Source organism: Macaca nemestrina, chromosome 5, assembly GCF_043159975.1.
Source record: "Macaca nemestrina isolate mMacNem1 chromosome 5, mMacNem.hap1, whole genome shotgun sequence".
Lineage (NCBI taxonomy): Eukaryota > Metazoa > Chordata > Mammalia > Primates > Cercopithecidae > Macaca > Macaca nemestrina.
This window is the reverse complement of record NC_092129.1, coordinates 75,339,535-75,361,905: the sequence shown is the minus strand read 5'-3', so window position 1 is coordinate 75,361,905 and position 22,371 is coordinate 75,339,535.

Sequence of the window (22,371 nt, the reverse complement as noted above, 5' to 3'; positions counted from 1 at the left end):
TAATATCACTGAAATATCTAGATAATTAAGTTGATGTATTAACAGGACTTTGATTTTCTGCCATACATATCCAAAACCTACAGAGCTGCCTGATTCTCTTCTGTCCTAGTTCTATTTACTGTGTGTGGTAGGGACATAATTTGTTTTTTAAAATCTTTTCTACCATATTCCTCTCCCTATCCCTTCCTCCCACTAAAGGAGAATCTTTTCTAGCCTGGTTCCTGGATATTTTCCGATGAAGAATTAGAAGAAAGATAAGGCCCTAGAAGCCCAGAGAGTGGAGGAAGAACAAAGCCAGAGAAGATAAGCTGATCTGCTTATAGATTGCAGGATATGAGAAACCGGGAAAATCATTATGCCTGGGACTGTGGAGTCCATTTGGGGTTTTAAGCTCGGAGAAGCTATGCAGAAGAGAAGTAGGGGAAGGAGGAAAGGAATTTGACAAGTGTTGCTGTGTATTATTAAATAGCTCTTTTTTGATGTTCTTCTAGAAACATAAGTAAAGATTAGCGCTCCCTGTGAAAGTTTATTTTTTGGTTGCTGGGCTATGGGTCTGTGTTATGATTCCATACAGAAGCCAGGCCACGTGAAGTCGCAATTTATTATATAGCTGTCTAAAATATCAGAATAACATCACATGCACAAAAAACATATTTTATTTGTATTTACTCTTTTCTAGATTACTTGGAATTACTAAATATTTCATGAACTTTGACAAAGAGTGCACAACACGCACTCTAGCTAGAGTTGCCAAAAAAAAAAAAAAAAAAAGGTTAATTGGCATTTTAGCTTTGGGCTTTGGTGGTAAGCATTGTTCAGCTTTCCTGAGAAGAAGGTTTGAGCATTTGTTTTGGTCCACAGGCACAACGATTCAGCAATTTTACTTGGATTTCTCATTGGAGTAATATGTTCTCTAATAGACCTAAAAAAGGCATTAAGAAAATAATTATTTTTAAAAGGCAAGTGTCATTTTATAAGTTAAGAGGTATCATTTATGTGTACAGACTCAGAAGAATTATAACACGGGATTCTTATTCACTGAAGGCTTATTGTCTACTTAGTTCATATAACTAAGAAAAGAAAGAAAAGACAGAAAAGAATGAGGGCAATATAGCATCCTACGTCACAAATATAAATATCTGGAGATATATAAGATATGGTGAATTCTTTCAAGCAGCTATCAAAACTTCCATTAGAAATTTTAGTTGAAATGTAGATAAACAATAAAAATCTTTGGAATGAATGAATACAGGCAAAAACCTCTCTTCACTTTATATTCGGTCTGAAGCTAGGGTTAGGATTCACCCAGAAAATACAGTTGCTCTTGCAAAGAGACTTGGTTTCTTCCTTACAGGTTTCCTGACTGACACCTTCCACATACTTGCGAACTATGACTTGATCATAGCACAGAAATAACTCTTCCAATGCAATTACATTTTAAAATAATTTAATAACTCAAGGACGACATCTAAAGAAATGAAATTGATTTGCTTAGTTCTTCTAAACCTCAGGCGGCAATTGAATTATCACCAAGCTCCTTACCAGTAAGAACAAAGAATGGTTTTGAATTGTCAGAGATTTTGCAGATACGTGAAGCCTTGCTCCCCAAAGCTCTATTCATTGCTTACCATATCGGGAGGGAGGAAGATTTTGATTGAGCTGGTCTATGATCACACTGGTATACAATGCTTGCTGAACCCAATCCAGATCCTGAGTGGTATCATTGTAGGTACAGTTGCCTGTAATAGTAGAGCTAAGTTTAGGAATTACTCAGGTAAATAGCACCAGGCAGTACCGTGTATTATTATTTACTGTTTGGGTATGCTGAGGTCTCAACTACTATATAAATCATGTGAAGCAAATTAATCTTGTGCTCATATGGGGAAAGTCTTATGTACACTATAGGAGGCTAGAAATGTGCTGAATGAATCATTTATATTCTGTATACGTTTTATTCTTTTTTTAAATAAAAACTTTTAGGTTCAGGAATACATGTGCAGGTTTGTTATATAGGTAAATTCGTGTCATGGGGGTTTGTTGTACAGGTTATTTCATGACCCAGATACTAAGCCTACTACCCAATAGATATTTTTTTTTGATCTTCTCCCTCCTCCCACCCTCTACCCTTAGGTAGGCCCCAATGTCTATTGTTTCCTTCTTTGTGTCCACGAGTTACCATCATTAGGCTCCCACTGATAAGTAAGAACATATGGTATTTTGTTTTCTGTTCCTGTGTCAGTTTAGTGAGGATAATGGCCTCCAGCTCCATCCATGTTCCTGCAAAAGACATGATCTCATTCTTTTTAATGGCGGCACATTATTCCATGGTGTATATGTAGCACATTTTCTTTATCCAGTGATATGGTTTGGCTCTGTGTCTCCACCCAAATCTCATCTTCTAGCTCCCATAATTCCCATGTGTTGTGGGAGGGACCCAGTGGGAGATGATTGAATTATGGAGTGGGTCTTTCCCTTGCTGTTCTTGTGATAGTGAATGGGTCTCAAGAGATCTGATGGTTTTAAAAAATGGGAGTTGGTTGGGCACAGTGGCTCATGCCTGTAATCCCATCACTTTGGGAGGCTAAGTTGGGTGGATCATGAGGTCAGGAGTTCGAGATCAGCCTGACCAAGATGGTGAAACACCATCCCTACTATAAATAAAAAAAAAATTAGCAAGATGTGGTGGTGCGCACCTGTAATCCCAGCTACTCAGGAGGCTGAGGCAGGAGAATCGCTTGAATCTGGAAGGCAGAGGTTGCAGTGAGCCGAGATCATGCCACCGCACTCCAACCTGGGCAACAGAGTGATATTCAATCTCTCCCCCAGCCCTAGAAAAAAAAAAGAAAAAGAAAAAGAGAAGGGAGTTTCCTTGCACATGATCTATTTTTGCCTACTGCCATCCATGTAAGATGTGACTTGCCTTCCACCATGACTGTGAGGCCTCCCCAGCCATGTAGAACTGTAAGTCCAATAAACCTCTTTTTAATTTTTTTTAATAGCCCAGTTTTGGGTATGTCTTTTTTAGCAATGTGAAAACAAACTACTTCATTCAGTCTACTATTGATGGACATTTAGGTTGATTCTATGTCTTTGTTATTGTGAGGAGTGCTGCGACAAACATATGCATGCATATGTCTTTACAGTAGAATGATTTCCATTTCTTTGGGTATATACCCAATAATGTGATTGCTGGGTCAAATTGTAGTTCTGTCTTCAGCTCTTTGAGGAGTCGCCACACTGCTTTCTACAGTGGTTGAACCAATTTATCTTCCCGCCAACAGTATATATGCATTTCCATTTCTCTGCAACCTCCCCAGCATCTGTTATTTTTTGACTTTTTAATAATTGCCATTCTGACAATTATTACACAATGAGATACCATCACAATGAGATGGTATCTCATTGTGGTTTTGTTTTGCATTTCTCAAATGATCAGTAATGTTGAGCTTTTTTTCATATGCTTGTTGGCAACATGTATGTTTTCATTTAAAAAGTGTCTGTTCATGTCCTTTGTCCACATTTTTTTTTAATGTTTAAGTTCTGGGGTACATGTGCAGGATGTGCAGGTTTGTTACATAGGTAAACATGTATCATGGTGGTTTGCTACACCTATCAACCCATCACCTAGGTATTAAGCCCAGTATGCATTAGCTATTTTTCCTAATGCTCTTCCTCCCCCTACCCTATCCCTTGACAGGCCCCAGTGTGTGCTGTTCCTCTCCTTGTGTTCATGTGTTCTCATTGTTCAGCTTCCACTCACAAATGAGAACATGTGGTGTTTGGTTTTCTGTTCTTGTGTTAGTTTGCTGAGGATAATGGCTTCTAGCTCCATCCATGTCCCTGAAAAGGACATGATCTTGTTCCTTTTAATGGCTGCATAGTATTTCATGGTGTATATGTACCATGTTTTCTTTATGCAGTCTATCATTAATGGGCATTTGAGTTGATTCCATTTGCTATTGTGAATAGTGCTGCAATGAACATGCATACATGTATCTTTATGATAGAATAATTTATATTCCTTTGGGTATATACCCAGTAAAGAGATTGCTGGGGCAAATGGTATTTCTGGTTGTAGATCTTCGAGGAATCACCACACCAACTTCCATAATGGTTGAACTAATTTACATTCCCACCAATAGTGTAAAAGTGATCCTATTTCTCTGCAACCTTGCCAGAATCTGTTGTTTTGTGACTTTTTAATAATCACCATTCAACTGGCATGAAATAGTATCTCATTGTGGTTTTGATTTGCATTTCTCTAATGATCAGTGATGTTTTAATGGGGTTGTTTGATTTTTTCTGATAAATTTGTTTAAGTTCCTTATAGATGCTGAATATTAGACCTTTGTCAAATTCATTGTTTCCAAAACTTTCTCCCATTCTGTAGGTTGTCTATTTACTCTGCTGGTAGTTTATTTTGCTGTGTAGACTCTCTTTAGTTTAATTATATCCCATTTGTCAATTTTTGTTTTTGTTGCAATTGCCTTTGGTGTCTTTGTCATTAAATCTTTGCCTGTTCTTATGTCCATAATCATATTGCCTAGGTTGTCTTCCAGGATTTCTATAGTGTTGTGTTTTACATTCAAGTCTTTAATCCATCTTGAGCTGATTTTTGTGTATGGTGTAAGGAAGGGGTCTAGTTTCAATCTTCTGCATATGGCTAGCCAGTTATCCCAGCATCATTCACTGAACAGTGAGTCCTTTACCCATTGCTTGTTTTTGTCAACTTTATCAAAGATCAGATGGTTGTAGGTGTGTGACATTATTTCTGAGCTGTCAACTCTGTTCCATTGGTCTAAGTGTCTGTTTTTGTAGTAGGACCATGCTGTTTTGGTTACTGTATCCCTGTAGCACAGTTTGAAGTCAGGTAACGTGATACCGCCTGCTTTGTTCTTTTTGCTTAGGATTGTATTGGTTATTTGGGCATTGTTTTTTTGATTCCATGTAAGTTTTAAAATAGTTTTTTCTAGTTCTGTCAAGAATGACATGGTAATTTGATGGGACTAGCAGTGAACCTATAAATTGCTTAGGGCAGTATGGCCAGTTTAACAATATTGATTCTTCTAATCCATGAGCATGGAATGTTTTTCCATTTGTTTGTGTCATCTCTAATTTCTTTGGGCAGTGTTTTGTAATTCTCATTGTAGAGATGTTTCGCTTCCCTGAGTAGCTGTAGTCATAGATATTTTATTCTTTTAGTGGCAATTGTAAATGGGATTACATTCCTAATTTGGCTCTTGGCTTGGCTGTTGTTGGTGTATAGGAATGTTAGTAATTTTTGTACATTGATTTTGTATCTTGAAACTTTGCTGAAGTTGCTTACCAGCTCAAGGAGTTTTTGGGCAGAGACCATGGTGTTTGCTACATATAAAATCATATTGTTGCAAAAAAGGATATTTGGACTTCCTCTCTTCCTATTTGGATGCTCTTTATGTCATTCTCTTGCCTAACTGCTCTGGGTGGTAAGAGAGGGCATCCTTGTGTTGTACCAGTTTTCAAGGGGAATGCTTCCAACTTTTCCCCATTCAGTATATATTGGCTGTGTTTGTCATAGATGGCTCTTACTTTGAGGTATGTTCTTTTATCATGTCTCTGTGTCTATTGAGATGATCATGTGGTTGTTTTTAGTTCTGTTTATGTGATGAAACATGTTTGTTGATTTGTGTATGTTGAAGCATCCCAGCAATAAAGTCTATCTGATTGTGGTGGATTAGCTTTTTAATGTGCTGCTGGATTTGCTTTGCTAATATTTTGTTGAAGGTTTTTGCATCAGTGTTCATCAAGAATATTTGCCTGAAGTTTTCCTTTTCTTTTGGTGTGTCTCTGCCAGATTTCAGTGCCAGGATGATGCTGGCCTCATAGAATGAGTTTGGGAGGAGTCCCTCCTCCTCAATATTTTGGAATAGTTTCAGTATAAATGGTACCAACTCTTCTTTGTACATCTGGTAAAATTTAGCTGTGAATCCATCTAGTTCTGGGTGGTTTTTTTTTTCATTGGTAGGCTATTTATTACGGATTCGATTTCAGAGCTCATTATTGGTCTGTTTAGGGATTCAATTTCTTCCTGGTTCAGTCTTGAAGATGTGTTCAGGAATTTATTCATTTCTTCTAGATTTTTAAGTTGGTGTGCATAGATATGTTTATAGTATTCTCTGATGTTTATTTGTATTTCTGTGGGGTCAGTGGTAATATCCCCTTTGTTGTTTCTAATTGTGTTTATTTGGATCCTCTCTTTTTTCTTCTTCATTCGTCTAGCTAAGAGTCTATCTTATTATCTTATTATTTTTTTCAAAAAACCAGCTCCTGGATTTATTGATCTTTTGAATGTTTTATTTTGGTCTCAACCTCCTTCAGTTCAGATATGATTTTTGTTGTTTTTTGCCTTCAGTTAGCTTTGGGTTGATTTGGTTGATTTCCTCTTGCTTCTCTAGTTCTTTTAGTTGTAATGTTAGATTGTAGTATGACATCTTTCTAACTTTTTGATATAGGCATTGAGTGCTATAAATTTTCCTCTTAACATTGCCTTAGCTATGCCCTGGAGATTCTGGTATGTCGTATCTTTGTTTTCATTAGTTTCAAAGAACTTCTTGATCTCTGTCTTAATTTCATTATTTACCATCATTCAAGAGCATTATTCAGGAGCAGGTTGTTTAATTTCCATGTAATTATATGGTTTTGAGTGATTTTTAAAATCATTATTTCCTATGTTATTGCACTGTGGTCTGAGAGTGTGGTTGGTATGATTTTGGTTATTTTACATTTGCTTTGTTTTATATTTAATTGTGTGGTCAATTTTAGAGTATGTGCCACGTGGTGATGAGAAGAATGCATATTCTGTTGTTTTGGGGTGGGGAGATCTGCAGATGTCTATCAGGTTTGTTTGGTCCAGTGTTGAGTTCAGGTCCTAAATATCTTAGTTAATTTTCTGCCTTGATGATCTATCTAATACTGTCAGTGGAGTGTTGAGGTTCCCTACTATTATTGTGTGGGAGTCTAAGTTTCTTTGAAGCTCTGTAAGAACTTGCTTTATGAGTCTGGGTGCTCCTGTGTTTGGTGCATGAGCATTTAGGATAGCTTGGCATTCTTGTTGAATTGAACCCTTTACTATTATGTAATGCCCTTCCTTCTTTGTCTTCTTTGTGATCTTTGTTGGTTTAAAGTCTGTTTGTCTGAAACTAAGGTTGCACCCCCTGCTTTTTTTTATTTTCCATTTGCTTGGTTTATTTTTCTCCATCCCTTTATTTTGAGCCTATGAGTGTCATTGCATGTGAGATGGGGTTTCTTGAACACAGCATACCATTGGGTCTTGCTTGTTTACCAAGCTTGCCACTCTGTACCTTTTAATTGGGGGTATTTAGCCTGTTTACAGTCAAAGTTAGTATTGACATGTGTTAATTTCATTCTGTGATTGTGTTGTTAGCTCGTTCTTATGAAGGCTTATTTATGTGGTTGGTTTATAGTGTCACTAATCTGTGTACTTAAGTGTTTTTGTAGTGGCTGGTAATAGTCTTTCCTTTTCATATTTAGTGCTTCTTTCAGGAGCTCTTGTAAGGTAGGTCTGGTGGTAGTTAATTCCCTCAGCAATTTTACTATAAAAAGGATCTTATTTCTCCTTTGCTTATGAAGCTTAGTTTGGCTGGATATGAAATTTTTGGTTGAAATTTCTTTCCTTTAAGAATGTTTAATATAGGCCCCCAATCTCTTCTGGTTTGTAAGGTTTCTACTAAAAGATCCAGTTAGTCTGATGGCCTTGCCATTGTAGGTGACCTGTCCTTTCTCTCTAGCTGCCTTTGACATTTTTATTTCATTTCAGTCTTGGAGTATTTGATAATTATTTAATTTCAGTCTTGGAGTATTTGATAATTCTTGAGGATGATCTTGTGGATGATTTTGCAGGGGTTCTCTGCACTTCTTGAATTTGAATGTTGGTAAATTTAAAGTACATAGCATGTCTTGAAATTTTTATGCTCATGTGTCTGAGGATGTTCCTTACCTGTGTCTTTTCTAGCTCCTTAAATGTCACCCACTGTTGAATAGTTTGCATTCATAGGCCAAGAATTGAATAAATCATGGCAGAGAAAGGATTCCAATTTTCTTTCTGTAACTGGATCTTCGATTAATCTTAGTGTCAACAGATTTGGTACTCATACTCTGGAATTGCTGTGGATGTTCATGTAGCCTGAAGCTTCACTTTGTTTTGCAAGTTGGGCTTTTGTTTAGTTCCCTTGCCTAGAACCTGAGCTTGCTCCTGGAACTGGAAACTTGTTCTGAATTCACGCCTTTCTTGGTGGAACTCTGACACTTTGTGAGAGATGGTAGTGTGCCATCTTTTAACACTGAAAAGAAAAGTCGACCTAAAATTCTATGCCCTGTGAAAATATCTTTTTATTTTTTGTTTTTTTTTTTTAAAAAAAGCAAAATAGGGACTGTGTCACAGATAAAAAACCTGAAATAATTCACCACCTCCAGAACAATATAAAAAGTGTTGGCATGGTGCAGTGGCTCATGCCTGTAATCCCAGCACTTTGGGAGGCTGAGGTGGGCCGATCACGAGGTCAAGAGATTGGGATCATCCTGACTAATATGGTGAAACTCTGTCTCTACTAAAAATACAAAAAATTAGGCGTGGTGGCACACACTTGTAGTCCCAGCTACTCAGGAAACTGAGACAGGAGAATTGCTTGAACCTGGGAGGTGGAGGTTGCAGTGAGCTGAGATTGCACCACTGCACTCCAGCCTGGGCAACAGAGTGAGACTCCATCAAAAAAAAAAAAAAAGTATTAAAGGTAGTTTTTTAGTCAGAAAAATTATGCCTGATGGATATGTGGATGGACACAAAAGAATGAAGAGCACCAGAAATGGTACCTACATGGGTAAATAGATAAGATTACTTACTTATTCTTTAAAACTCTTTATAATTGAATGTTTAAACAAAAATTATAGCAATCTCAATAACAGTAAAATGTTTGACAACATTAGTATCAAGGCCTTGATGGAAAAAAATGCAAGTATTGAAAGATTTTTAGACAACTCATGGAAAAGTATAATACCACTTTATGTAGACTGTGATAGGTTCAAAATGTATAGTATAAACTCTACAATCACCACTAAAATAATATATATTTATTCCTAATAAGCCAACAAAGGAGATAAAATAAAATTGTAAAAATAGTCCAAAAAAGGAGAACAAGAAAGAGATGTAACATATAGAGACAAATAGCAAGATGATATATTTAAGCATAATTAAAATAACATTAAATGTTAATAGGCTAAACACCACACAGATATTGTCAGATTGCATACAAAAGCAAGACCCAACTATGTGCTGCCTTCAAGAAACACTTTAAATATGAGGACAAAAATAGATTAAAAGTACAAGGATGGAAAATAAAATAAGCATTATAAATAATATAAAAGAATATAACAATCAAAGGATATCTGGAGTTACTATTTTATTGTCAGACAAAGTATGTTTCAGAGCAAAGACTACAACCACGGACAAAGAAGATCATTTCATAATAACAAAGGTGTCAATTTATTAAGAGTATATAAATGCTAAATGCACATGCACCCAATAATAGAACTTCAGACTACATGTTCAAAAAGTGATAGGGCTACAAAGAAAAATAGACAAATTTATAACTATAGTAAGAAATTTCAATACCACTCTCTTGATAACTGATAGAAGAAGTAGAAAGAAAATCAGTAAGGACATAGAGGACTTCAATACAATTATCAATCAACCCTGCCTAATTGAACTCCACCCAATAGCAACATTATATTTATTATTTTCAAGTGCACACAGAGCATTTATCAAGAGAGATCTTGTTTTGGGTCATAAAACAGGTTTCCATAAATTTAAAAGGATGCCAATAATAACACATAGCAGATTTTTTGATCACAAATTAGAAACAAGTAACATAAACATTTCTAAAAGAAAATCCTCAAATATTTGGAAACAAAATAACACATTTAAAAATAGCTTATGTTTCAAAGAAGAAATCAGAAGTAAAATTAGAAGGTGTTTTGATCTGAAAAAAAAAAGAAAACATAACATGTCACAATTTACAGAATGCAATTTATGGCTGTATTTATAGAAAAACTTATGGTGTTAAACACCTCTATTAGAAAAGAAAGATCTTAAATTAATAAGCTCAGCTTCCATCTTAAGAGGTGAGAGAAAGAACCACTACACATGTATTAGAATGGCTGAAATTAGAAGACTGACAATATCAATTTGGTGAGGATATGGAGGAACTGGAACTCTCAGGAACTCTGGTGAAAATAGAAAATGGTGCAGCCACTATGGTTTCTTCAAACCTTAAGCACACACAGTATGACCCAACATTCTATTCCAAGATATTTACCTAAAAAGAAAGAAGCATGTATCCATAAAAAGACTTGTACAGAAATATTCATAGCAACTTTGTTTGTAAACAACCTAAGCTATACACTGGTAAATGGGTACACAAATTGTGAAATATTAACATAGTGGAATGTTATTTCTCAATATAAACAATGAACTATTGATACACATAACAGTGGTGAATGTAAAAATAAATCTGGAGCATGAAAAGAAGGACACATAGTTTATTATTCTGTTTATATGAAATTCCGGAAATAGTGTATTGATCTGCAGTAACAGGAAGCAGAACAGTGGTTTCCTGAGGAGATGAGGGGAATAGAGAAGGAAAGGATTACATAAGGGCATGATGAATACACTCACTACTTAGGTTGTGATGATGGTTTCATGGTCCTACATGTATATCAAAATGTATAACATTTTATACTTTAAATATGTGCAGTTGATTGTTTATCAATGGTACCTAACGCACCTACCACTCTAAAAATAATTCTACCACTGCAATATTTCTAAAATACCAATTGCAATGAAAATTTTTAATTGATCAAAAACTTAGAGAGTACTAAGTCTCAGTACTAAGGGCAGGAAATGAAAACAAAGCTCACATGGTTGACTTCAGTGAGCTTTCAGTCTTAGAAAAAACATGTGGAAGCAACTTCTTTGCAGCGCTTGGTAATCTGTAAAATACTGATTTTTACAGCATTAGCTCATTGAAGAGTCATTATTTTTATCTAAGATATTAATTATTTCTCAGAGGGATACATATATAAAAATAAAATAAGGATTTGATCTTACATGCAATCTTGGGAGCAGCTTACGCCGTATATGTGTGACTTGTTTCTGTTTGGTGCAGGAGCTAGAAGTCCCTAGTTCATCTGTTCAGGAAGGGAAGATGGCTACGGACATGCAATAGGCTGGACTGGAGGCTGAGATGGTCTCTTGCCCCCTCCAAGCCTGTAACTTTGATAATACAGGTGTCCCTCACTATGGAGCTAAACACACATCTGGTTTGGAAGCTGAGCAACTGGAAGTCAGCCATATGCTGATCCACGAAGGCAAAAAATAAGAGACAACATACAAGTTGCATATACTGTCCTAAGCTCTGTTCTGATCTGCTAAGAGTTAAAAGTAACATAGCTGCTGCCCCACTTCTGCCTTCCAAATCTTGTGTGAAATGTCTCTAGTGAATCAGAGAGGGAATTCTAGGGACATGAAATTCGCCTTAGCTATGCTGCTGCAGCCAAATCACACACACATACACGTATATATATTTATATGTACATACATGTATATTTATGTATGTGTGTACGTATATGTAGTGTATATCAGACATGTAGTTATACATTTAATATTTTTGGAGAAACTCTACTATTAAGAAAAACACAAGCCTGTAATCCCAGCATTTTGGGAGGCCAAGGCGGGCAGATTACAAGGTCAGGAGACTGAGACCATCCTGACTGACACAGTGGAACCCCATCTCTACTAAAAACACAAAAAATTAGCCAGCCACGGTGCCATGCATCTCTAGTTTCAGTTACTCTGGAGGATGAGGCAAGAGAATCGTTTGAACCTGGTAGGTGGAGGTTGCAGTGAGCAGAGATCGTGCCACTGCACTCCAGCCTGGGCAACAGAGCGAGACTCCATTTCAAAAAAAAAGAAAAAGAAGAACATCCATAATTTAGCAGGTCCATTGTGCCATGCTCCGTGTTGATTGCTTTACATACATTAAAAAATTTTATCCTTAAATCGTTCTACAAATAGATATTATTATCACCATTTCATAAATGAGAAAAATGAGGGTAGACAGGTTAAGTTACTTGCCCAAGATTACATGTATGTAGGCTGTAGAACAGGGCTGCAAACTCTAAAGCTTGTCCTCCTAACGTGTGTTCTAAACCTACAAGCCAATTCAGTGAGCTGAAAATAAAAAACAAAACTAAAAGAAATATATAAATAGTAAATTACCAGAACATATTTAAATAACCACTTACAGAATTTTTAAAACATGGCAATGTTAAACAAATTGAAAATCCTCTGAGATAAATAACTGCTCAAATCATATTTTAAAGATTTTAATCTCATCTGTGTAGGACTTTCTTTAATTTGCACTGAGTATACACATTCCTAAAATATATGCCAACAACATGCAAATGTTTACTGACTTCAGTTTACAAAAAAAAAAAAAAGTGAGGAATGAGAATAGCCATGTGGATAAGAGACAGGCTGGTGGATGCAAGGGGAGGGAATTTGACAGAGGGAGAGAAAAACAGGCGAGAGATTGAAGGAGACTGAGACACAACATAGAGAAGAGGCCCCAAGCTCAGGGAGAGATATGCAAATGTTCATCGACTCTGTAATGAAAAATCTTCTTATTAAACTGTGCTTTATCTGGGAACAGTCTTCCTTTTAGGAACATATCCAAGCAGAGATAAAGGCGTCTTACTGTACTCATTAAACTGCGCATGGTTTGATGCAATCAGACTTGTATAATTTGCATATGGAGCAGTTTAATCTAGCTCATCCTGTCTTGCACCTATTGTTAATCATGCCTAGGCTTCTCCCATCCTTCCCCCTCCTCCTCCACTAACCCTTTGATTCAAACAAATAAATGAATAGACATAAGGACGTCAACATCTTTGTGAGTGATCATCAGCTTTGTACTTTCAGAATATCCCCTGATTTTTGGATTAAGTCTTTGTTGACACTCCATATGCTTTTGATAATGTCCTTCTTTGCTGATTTAGAGAAGGCTGTATATAGGCAAATCAAGATGACAGAAAATCATTATGAGGATACATCATGGGCATAAGTCTGTTCATCTTTAGCCATAAATAAGGAGATGGCTATTCTCACCCTATTTATTGGATGGGATCTGTTTTCAGCACAGTGTCTTCTGAGTAAGCATGCAAGGTTTTACTGTATAAGGAATCTTTTAAGAATATATGAAAAGCTTTGTAACTACTCCTTGGCTGTTAAGTAACATGCACTTATGAAGGTGGTTGCAATTTAATATTCAGTGTGTTTGTCTTAATGAGGGTGAGAAAAACTATTCACAGCCTTTGATTCAGTCAGTCATGTTGCTTCCCATTATTTATGGTAAGGGGCTAGGGTATGGGAAGTTGGAAAAGGAAAGCAGTACAAGGTTTTCCCTACTTCTTCTCTGCTTTGCCTTCATTCCCCAAATCCCAACAATGTTGTCTATGTATCCCTCATCCTTCCCATCACCCACACTCTTCGTGTCAAAGGAAGAAAGAGGAGGAATATAGTAAAGAAGATGGTAGAGACTTTTCTCTGAGATGAATTGCATCCATTAAAGAAATGGTGGAGACCTAGCTTCTAGAAGATGTTTTTTTTTATTATTATTATTATACTTTAAATTCTAGAGTACCTATGCCCAACATGTAGGTTTGTTATATATGTGCCATGTTGGTTTGCTGCATCCATTAACTCATCATTTACATTAAGTATTTCTCTTAATGCTATCCATCCCCTTCTCCCCCCACCCGACAACAGGCCCCCGTGTGCAATGTTCCCTGCCCTATGTCCAAGTGTTCTCATTGTTTAGTTCCCGCCTATGAGTGAGAACATGTTATTCCAAAATAAAATCCTGATTAAAAATAAAATAAAATAAAGTGGAATAAAAAATAAACAACAACAATAATAAAAGAAATGGTGGAGACCAGTTAGAGCGTCAGTGAAAAAGGCTTAGTCACACTCTCCCTCCCATGGGATAGGATTACGTTGCTGCTTGAAAGTGAAGATGCTGCCCTCAAGAAGCATGGGAGGAAGTGTGAGAATATACAGTCATCCAATGCTTCATGATAGAGATGTGTTCTGAGAAGTGTGTCCTTAGGCAGTTTCACTGATATGCAAATATCACAGAGTGCACTCACACAGACCTAGATGGATAGCCTACTCCACTGTAGCCTGTGGCTCCTAGGCTGCAAACCTGGACAGCATGTTCCTGTACTGAATGCTGTAGGCAGCTGTAACACAATCGTAAGCATGTATGTATCTGAACATATATAAACACAGAAAAGGTACTGCATGGTACAAAAGAAAAAATGGTACACCTGTATAGGGCACTTGCTATGAATGGAGGTTACAGGACGGGAGGTTGCTCTAAATGAGTCAGTGAGTGAGTGGCGAGTGAATATGAATGCCTTGGACATTATTGTACACTACTGTAGACTTAATAAACTGTACACTATTTAGGTTACACTAAATTTATTTAAGAAATTACTTTCTCAATAATAAATTAACCATAGATTACTGTAACTTTTTTACTTTATAACTTTTCAATTTATTTTAACTTTTTGATTCTTTTGTAATAAGATGTAAAACACAAACACATTGTACAGTTACACAAAATACTTTTTCTTTGTATCTTTCTATAAGCCTTTTTCTATTTTTAAAATATTTTATTTTATTTTTTACTTTTTCAGCATTTTCTGTTAAAAACTAAGACACAGACACATGCACTAGCCTAGCCCTACACAGGGCCAGGATCATCCATATCACTGTCTTCATGCTGTCCTGCGTCTTGTTCCACTAGAAGGTCTTCAGGGGCAATGCCACACATGGAGCATCATCCACACATCATCCCCTATGATCACAATGCCTTCTTCTAGATACCTCCTGAAGGGCCTGCCTGAGGCTGTTCACAGTTAATTTTTTTTAATAAGTAGAAGGAATACACCCTAAAATAACAATTAAGAGTGTAGTATAGTCAATCTATGAACCCATCACATAGCCGTTTATTATCATTATCACATATTGTATTCTCTACACATGGATGTGTGCTAGACTTTTATACAACTGGCAGCACAGGAAGTTTGTTGGCACCAGCATCACCCCAAGCCCATGAGCAAGGCTTTGCACTATGACAGTTTGATGGCTATGATGCCACCAGGCCATAGGAATTTTTCAGTCCCAACATCATTTTATGGGACTACTGTGTAATATGTAGTCCATCACTGACTGAAATGTCATTATGTGGTACATGATTGTATCACAGAGGCAGGACTCTGAAACATAAAAAAGTGTCAGGCAAATAACATTTAAAATGTTTAATTAAATCTTTATATGACTCTACATTGCTCTGTGTATACCCAGTTAAGTTACGTTGGGTTAGAGATATTGGTTAAACTCACACTCAAACGGTAGATTAGAGGGCAACTGAGTTGTGGTAAACAGGGGTGAGCGGACATCTGGGAGAGCCCTCCTTTGGGTAAGCAACTCGCCTAGACTTTGAAGCAGCAGGAAAAGAATAAGAAAAGATCACTTTCAGGCTTTGGGATATATTAGGTTGGTGCAAAAGTAATTGTGGTTTTTGCCACTCCTTTAATGGCAAAAGCCACAATTACTTTTGCATAAGCTTAGATGGAGTCCTTGGTGTCAGGACAGAGTAGAGCAAAGAGTTCATACTTCTGAAGGGCAATGCTACTGGTTACCTTTTTCTTAGAAAGTGTGTGAATAAGTGAGTTTCTCTATCGCATTCACTGATTCACCATTTGCTTTCTTCCTTTTCCTCCGTGCCTTCGGGATGTAGAACTAAATACAGGATACATCTAGAGCCTGAGGTTAAATACATTTGGGTGCCCAAATCTTATCATACATATTTGGTAAATAATATGACAACAACAACAATAGACATTTATCAGGCATATACCAAGTACCAAGCTAAAAGCTTTCATTGGATTATCTCATTTATTAGGTTGGTGCAAAAATAAGTGCAGTTTTTGCCATTGCCTCCAATGACAAAAACCACATAACCTTTACACCGACCTAATAGTAATATAATTTTCCTCAAACACTTAAGCAGTTGTTATTATCATGCCTATTTTTACATAGGATGTAACTGGCTTCTTCCTCCACTTCCCGTAAGTACCTGACTTCCAGCTGAATGGACAAATGGATCACTGAGTTTGCAGGAGTGCAATTCTTAGTGTCTCCTCTGTGCCTACCTCTCATTGCCACCTCTAACTACAGAAGCTGTGGGGGCGAATCTTCTGTTTATGTGTTTCTGGTACACCTGGGCCAGACATGTAACCACATGAGCTCTTCCTATCAGTGCTGTCTCCCCAGAATTTGGTCAAACAATGCAAAAGCCTTTTGGGAGAAGAGATTCATTGCAGCAGAGTTGCAGATTGGTCTGTGATCCAAATGGACCAAATGCTAGGATTCCCTTGGCTCTTACCTGCTTTCCAACTCCAGGCGTTGTGATTTTCATTGATTCCAGGCACCCCAGGTATCCTTTTCCTTTTCTCTTTTTTTTTTTTTTTTTAAGGCTCCTTTCCATCATAGCCAGGGAACAGCTGATACCTTGATTCTCCAGTCCAGGACACCAATTCATTCTCCAACCAAAAAGAGGTCCTCATTCTTAGGTTATGATTTGGTTATATGATTTTTTCATTTCTTTGCTGTCCCCATATAAATCCTCTCTATTAGTCAAGTTCCAGCTCAAATCTCAAATCCTCTCATGATGTCTTATTTACTTATTTCTTTTATTTTTTTATTTTTTGAGACAGAATCTCACTCTGTCACCCAGGCTGGAGTGTAGTGGCATGTTCTCAGCTCATGGCAATCTCTGCCTCCTGGGTCCAAGCAATTTTCTTGCCTCAGCCTCCTAAGTAGCTGGGATTACAGGCATGTGGCACCACACTCAGCTAATTTTTGTATTTTTAGTAGAGACGTGGTTTCATCATGTTGGCCAGGCTGGTCTTGAACTCCTGACCTCAGATGATCGGCCCCCCTTGGTCTCCTAAAGTGCTGGGATTACATGCGTGAGCCACTGCGCCTGGCCTCATGATGCCTTTTTAACACTCTAGTTCACAAGAACTTTCTTTTACTATAATCTATTATACCCTAAGAAGAGACTAAACTGTTCAGCATCAATGCTCTGCCTCGGAGACTCTCCATTGCAGGCATTCTTAAGCTTATTGATTCAGTTATTTATTCAACAATATTTATTATGTGACAGAACTCTACTAGGTGCCAGTGACAAAGCAGGAAATGTACACTTTAAACATATATGTGTTTCCAAAGAGGAAGTAAAGGTGCTATGGGAAAGTGTGATGGGAAGTCTAACCTCATCTGGGGACATAGAGGGGTCCATGAGATATGTAGAATTTCTGAAATGTGGTAAAGAATTGAATTTTTCTGTAACAGACCTCTGTAACTGGCATTGGATTCTTTAAGAGGTCCACAACCCCCAAAATGTTAAGAACCAAACTCTGAGTGCACATGCTTCTCTGTCTTTTCAATTAGTGAAATCTCTTTGAGTTACGGAACTGTCTGGTAATTCTCATCTGTGCCCAGATGACCTACTTCAACAGTGCTAAGTGTACAGTAGCTTCTTATACATTCTTATCGATTACTGCAGAATTCTAAGAAATGAAAGCTTGACTCAAAATGTAGGTTGAGTTTCTCCTTCCAGTTGTATGTTTTTCTAAAACTCAAATTTAGTCATCATGTATGTTGTTCAAAATCACATTCTTCGGAACTGTATTGCCTGAGACAAAAGCCTGGCAGTGAGAAACGAGGATGATTTTTAACATTTTGATCATAAGGTTAGCCTGAAAACTGCACTTTACAATGACGGCTGACCCTGTATTTGAGTGTCAAGCTGCTGCCCAGCGTCGTCTGTGATCCGTCCAAGATGCGTAGCAGGTACAAGTGTTTTAATTTCAGCACTGCCTCTGTAGGTAACCAGCCCTGCTCCTTCTGTCTGCGAGCAAGCTGGGGAGAATACAAAATGCCTTTTCTCATTCATAATGATTGCTATCAGGCCTCTGCGAGATCTGATTGAAAAACTGAGTCCTTCTGACCAGATTGGGAATCTGGAAATTAGCTTTTTATAGTTTCGAGAAGACTTGGAATGAAAGAAGATGTTAGGAGAACAAGTGGCCACCAGGTCAGAATCAATATTTATTGGCTTATTAAAGAAAGGGGGATGTTGGGAACAAGTGTCTTTCCGTTTGTGTGGGCTTATATGTACCAACTGCTGCCTGCCTGTGAATCCCAACTGTTAGGGTCGAACGTTCTCATTTTTCTTACGTTCTCATTTTTCTTATATTTACAGTCTTTGACATTTCTCATTTAACATGCCTCAGGGCATGCATGTTAGCCATTCAGGTGTTAATACAGGAATTATGACACGAGAAATGATTTCAAGTTTTTGTTTCTTGTCTCTCTTCAACTCTACCCTCCCCTGCATGCTTGTCTTTTCTCTCTTTCAGCATGAATCTCTTTGGGGGACACGCTAGTAGGATGTTAATCTTCAAAGACAGTCCCTCTCTGTGTTACAGGAGTCACGGATGAACTCTTGAATCAGCCTCTCACTCTATTATGGCACACGTAGGCACCGTGGGTTCTGATGAGAGTGGTTTTCCATGAGGTGTGAGGAGTCCCCAGAGAGTGCTGTTCCTACCCCATCTCTCTCCTTTTGTCTTTCCTTTCAACACCAATGAAAATCTCCTTCATTATTGCTGATACTAGAAATTTTCCCTGTAAGATTCTATCCTTTGGATCAAAGTGCTCTCTTGGGGAAAGAGGATGATATACTAAACCTTATATGAGTCCTAGCATACCTGAATACTTCATGCAATTCAAACATCCAGAATGACTTTTATTGAGCAGCTAGTCTGACCTGACACTTTGCTACATCCTTTATGTAAATCCAAGCTCATCATTTTTTTCAAAAACGTTAAATAGCAGGCTCCCTCATTATATCAATTTCATAATTGGCTCAAAAAATTTTCTGAAGACTCTTCAGGTGATAAGCAGCACGACCAGAATTTGATATCAGTCCAACGTGGCTTCAAATCTAAGGCCTTTCCACTGTTCAAAATGAAATAAAACCATATTCACAACATATAAAATACTTAGATTAAAACACTAGTTTCTTCAAACATCTACCTCCCCCAATTTATATTAAGGCAGATAATCATAAAGTATAATACCTGAATATTATTGGGCAACAGGGAAGGAATTCAGTTATTCAGTGACATCGAGTGCCCACTATGTGCCAGGAACTTTTCTAGTTGCTGAAGATATAGCAGTCAACAAAACAAAGGCTCAGTCTCTACAAAGCTTACATTCTAGTGGGACCAAATAGTGTAATAATATAGAAGGTTACTATTAGAAGGCTACTATTGCTAGTATATTCAAAGGTTACTATTAAAAAGTTACTACTGTGGTATATTAGAAGTATATTCAAAGGTTACTATTAGAAAGTTACTAGTGTAGTATATTAGAAAGTTACTGTTGTTATGGGAAAAAGTGAATCTGGTATGGGCAATGGAGCAAAGGAGTGGATTGTAATTACAAATTATAAGTAGGAAGCCATGTAGCCATTACTGGGAAAGTGACATTTGAACAAATACATGAAAAATACATAGCAGCAAGCCAGGGACACAGTGTTCCCCAAAGGGCGTAGCTGTTATAAGGTCTGGAGGCAGCAAGGTGCCAGGTGTGGAGATCAACATGGCAAGTGGTTGGAGCTTAATGAGAAATGGGGAGAAGATACTAGAAGATGAGATCAGTGAACTAATGATGAAGAGGGAAATTATTTAGTTGCTGGTAGCTGACAGAGAAGATTTTGGTTTCTAATCTGAGCGAGATGACAAGTTTTGCAAGATTTCAGACAGGGGAAGGACCTCATCTGCATTACCTCATAATAGAATCAGTCTGGTTACTGTATTGGCCATGGTATGTAGAGAGCAAAGGAGAAGCAGAAAAGCCTGCGGGAACGCAATGGCAGTCACTCAACTGAGACATGACATTATATCAGATCAGGGTGACTGTGGGAGAGAGGCTGAGAAGTGATTCTAAGCATATTTAGAAGGTAAAACTGGTGAGTTTTGTTGAGTGATCATATGTGGACAGTGAGAGAAAGAGAGAGGTCAAGGAAAACTCCATGATTTTTGATTAAACATCTGAAAGGATGAAGTAGCCTGTACTGAGATGGTGCAGATTTAAGTAGGAACATCAGGAATTTAGTTTTGGACATGCTAAATCTATAATTCTGCTATATATCTAAATATTAACAGGCAATTGAATGTTTGAGTCTAGAGTTTAGGTGAGGTATCTCAGCTGGTGATTAAAAAAATTAGAGGTTATTAGTGTGTATATGGTATTTAAAGTACAGTAAAAGCATAGATAAGAAGAATTCAAGGACTGAGCCTTGGAGCACACCAAAAGTAGAAGGTTGAAGAGATGATCGAAAAGATGTGTGAAAACTAGCAAAGGACCATAGGGTATTAGAAAAACCAAGATAGTCTTGTGTCATGAATGCCAAATGAAGAAAGTGTTTCAAGCAGGAGGAGGAGGAGCTGAAGAATCAAGTAAGATGAAAACTGAGGATTAATGATTGGATTTAGCCATGTGAAAGTCTTTGTTGGCCTTGACAAAAGAAACTTGAGTGGAATGGATGCATTGATACAGGTGAAAGCCTAATTAGGCTGATTTTAAACAGAATAAGAGAAGAGGAATTGGAGACAGTAAGTATAAACAAGTCTTTCAAGGAGTTTTGTTGTAAAGAAGAGCAAAGAAATAGTATGTAGAGAGAAAAGTGGAGTTTTGTGAGTAGTTTTTTTTTTTGTTTTCTTTTATAAGATGGTGAAAATAATTGTGTGCTAATGGTAATAATCCATGAAACAGGAAAACAACTGGAAAAAACAGCAGAGAGTTGGGAAAATTGCTAAAGAAATGCCTTTGTGTGGAGGGAAGGGTTGAGATTTAGTGGAAACGTGGAGGGCTTGGTCTTAGTTCAGAGAGCTGCATTCCCCTGAGGAAAGGAAGCAAGATATGTGGGCATTGCTGCAGGTAAGTAGGTGAATATGGCAGTAAGAGCTTGTTGAAGTACCCGACTAACGGCCTCCATTTTCTACCTAGTGTAGGAAGCAAATTTTTCAGATGACAGTGAAGATGAGGGAGGAAGCATTAGTGCTTTGAGAAGATATGAAATAATTGGGGGAGTAAAAAGTTAATGGAATGGGGCATCTAGAATGACTTTCAGACAGGATTTAGGGCCTTTTTGAGATTAGTGATCATGAATTTGGAGTGAAAAGAGTCTGCAAGGAAAAGATTAATGTAAAAAACATCATGTGGCAATTCCAGTCTATCTCAATCACATTCTAACACTAAAGGTCCTGGAAACTTGGAAGGCAAGTAAAGTGAGGAAGAGGAGCAGGAGAGGTGGTGGGCCAAAATTAAGATTTATTCACCTCAAAATTATCTCCAGAGTTGGTGCTACACACACAATGAAACCGTGAGCACCTTCCTGAACTTGCATTGAGAGTCCTAGTTTCCCCCTCACCACTATCACCAAGTCAAGTTGACTCCTTTGTGGGCATAACTCAAGTAGTTCCTTTCAGCACGCTGACTAGCTGGTCACCTTTGGTTCATATCTACTTGGAAAAGATTCCAAAATTTCTGTAACCTTTCGTGGTCAACCACAATCTCTGTGACTTCCTGCATCAGTACCATAGAATGCTAATAGCATCACAGAATGTTAAAACTGGAGAGCCCTTAGCAAATGTCTGGCCTCATCTTGCCAGTAAGACAACAGAAGCCCAGAGAAGAAAAGTGATTTACATAAAGCCATCTAATTTAGAAAAGAAATGGAGCTGGTACCCAGATTTTTGTCTCCTGCCCACTACTCCTTCTGGCATGTCTCTCAGCTGGTTTCTTGGACTCAAGACAACCACGCAACTTCTCTCAATTATGAAGTGAAAGTTGTTCTTGTGATGAATTTTGCAATGTCACTTTCTGCCAGACAAATAGGGCCATACTGATATGAAATTAATTTCATTTGATTGTCGATGCTCTAATAATGAGTGATTTAAATAATGACACCTTGAGAGAAGCAGACAAGGTGTCAGATTTTAAGGTTTCGTCACTAATAAGAAAAATAGTGAGAATTTTCAAATGGATAATCAGGCTCTTCTCCTTTCCATAGGATGCCATGTTATAAGGCTACATCCTAAAATTAGGAGTTGTGC